We start from the raw sequence: 2,696 nt of genomic DNA, 5'->3' as shown, positions 1-2,696 counted from the left end.
AGAGGGGCGGGAGCCAATAGGATTCCAAACTGGCAAATGTCTCTCAGGGCAGGATTTTCCAACCTTGGCATTATTGACATTTTAGAGTGGGTCATTTATGGGTGTGGAGATTTTCCTGTGTGTTGTATCACTTAACAGCATCTCTGAGTTTCACTCACTAGATAACAGTAACACACACACACACACACACACACACACACACACACATACCCTCCCCTAGCAACACACACACACACACACACACCCCCTCCCCTAGGTCATGACAATCAACAACGTCAATAGACACTGCTGATATCTCATGAGGGACAAAAGGGCTGCTGGTTGAGATTCCCTGCTCTAGAAAAGCACTTGGTAGGAATATACAGCATAGGGCTAGCAGGTGGCATGGCGGTTGGGGAAACTGGGCTCCCACATGATTGACCTCGGTTCGAGTCCTGGACCTGGCTGCTTGCTTTCTCACTTTCCTCTCTTCTCTCTCTCTCTCTTTCTCTCTCTCGCACTCTGTCCCTCTCTGGTCAAATTAAAATAAATTAATTAAATAAAGTTCAATAAAATAATTCTATATAAAACATATATATATATACAACATAAAGGAAACAGGCATTGATGGGAGCATTATGAAGTGTCCACAAATGATCTATTCAATCCTAACTCAAGGAATACAACTGTAATTGCCTTGACTCTAGAGTTTTAAATAATGACCAAAAAAAATCCAATTTATATATTAAGGTAAAGGCAAAAAAGTAATTCACTGTATTATAATAATTTGTTTTTTAAAAATAACTCGTTTTGGCATACACCTTTAGTAATAACACACACCTCAGAAGCATGCTGGGAGAATTAGTACTTAGAATGTGCTTTAAAGAGAAGACCATATTAAAATTATTAGTGTAGTTTTTATAAGCCATATTGTTTTGAGAATGGATTCTGCTAAGAGATGTTCTGAATTTCTAAATGTAAAACCTCTCTATTCGTGTCTTCCTAATTACTTGTTGGTGAATTTTAATACAAGCGGGACTGGCCGTAGTGCTGTTTATTGGTCTGTGACATTTAAAACTCATAAAATTTGTGTTTGCAGAAGGCGATTTGTTAGATTATTTTGTCAGAATAGCTCAGATTCTTCTTCAAGCTATGTTGGGACCTTCATTGGAAGGCTCAGGGGAAAACGAAAAGTGAAGAGATTGGGTGTGGTCTTAGCTAGTGGGACTACGAGAGTGGGTGGCCAGGGGACCGAATTCCCGTGCTCTAAGAAGTTTGAATCCAGAATCCACCCAGGCTTTGAGATCAGGTGGGGTCGCTGTGCTTTGGTTCTGGGAAGTTTGCATGACTTCAAAATATCTCCAGGCAAGAACAAAGAATATAAAGGGACAGGCCCAAAGTGCAGACAACATCATAAAGATTGAGGTTAGTGGGCGTCTCTTTAAGCTCATCAGAAATAGGAGTCAAAAGAAAGACGGATTTCAGGCTTATGCTGCTGGTGAGAATCAAACTCCTCGCACGTCCCACAATGCCTGATCTGGTTCACAAACCAGAAGAGCTAAAGCTGTGGGATCAGGTTCAGAGGCAGCACCTGCATGTGCTGAGATGGTAGGCTAGCCCTTCACAGAGGATCTTCAAAAAGTTCGTGGAAAATAAACTATGCAAGAATCTTATGTTTCATACCGCAATAAACTCATATGTTCATTCTCCATTTCATTTCCCCAAAATTCCCCCTTGTAGACTCATTAAGAAGTCCTGGCACCCCATGAACTGTATAGCTCTTGGGAATTTAAAACATGGCTCTGTGGGGAGTGACTTATCTGAAAAGATCCCAACACTCAACAAGATAGTGAAAAAAAAAAATATTCCTAATCACCTGTTTAAATACCTTTTTTTTTAGAAACACGTTCCTATCATCATTTCAAAGAGAAATGGAGAGATGGCATTATAAGGGCTAAAGAGGAAGGGAAGGAGAATGTTATCTGGCAAAGGACAGTGAATAAAAAATTCACCCTAAGTATTCAGATCAAGAGCCAGAGGTACTTGTTAGCAAGAGTAAGGACACAGCAAAGGAGGTTGAGGCAGCCAAAGTTAACCCTGGGAAGGCAGTACCACTTCTACAGGTAAAGAGGTAAGAGAATAACAAAAGCATCATGGGAGATCTGGGAGAGCCTTGTCTCTATATAATTTCAGAGTCCACCATGGCCACATCTTACTAGAAGTTAGTAAAACAGCCTGGATGTTGTGATCTAGAATAGGCAGGCTCCCATGTCTTGAATCAGACAACATAAAGGCAGAGAATGGATCTAGGTGGAGAGATAAATGGAGGATAACCAGCACAAGGATAAACATTTTTAAAAATAATTATTTATTTATTTAACCACTTGGCATTATTACTTTTTTATTTGACCAGAGAGAGAGAGAAAGAGAGAGAAAGGGAAAGCGAGAAAACAAGCCACCAAGTCCAGGACTTGAACCACAGTCTGCCATGTGGGTATACAGTGCCTCTAACCACCATGTCACCTGTCAGCCCAAGGGATTAAACATTTACTGAAAACTTACTATAAAAAGCAGACACTTCGACCTTTTATCAAGTTAATGTCATACATAGATAGACTTGGTGACTGATTTGAGAACTTATCCTCAACACTTTCCCAGTCAACCTGACATTTCCATTATTCAATATTCATAATACGTGAACGTATAGTGATAGTGAC

Source organism: Tupaia chinensis, unplaced genomic scaffold (genome assembly GCF_000334495.1).
Source record: "Tupaia chinensis unplaced genomic scaffold, TupChi_1.0 Scaffold142326_1, whole genome shotgun sequence".
Lineage (NCBI taxonomy): Eukaryota > Metazoa > Chordata > Mammalia > Scandentia > Tupaiidae > Tupaia > Tupaia belangeri.
This window is presented reverse-complemented; position numbering follows the sequence as displayed.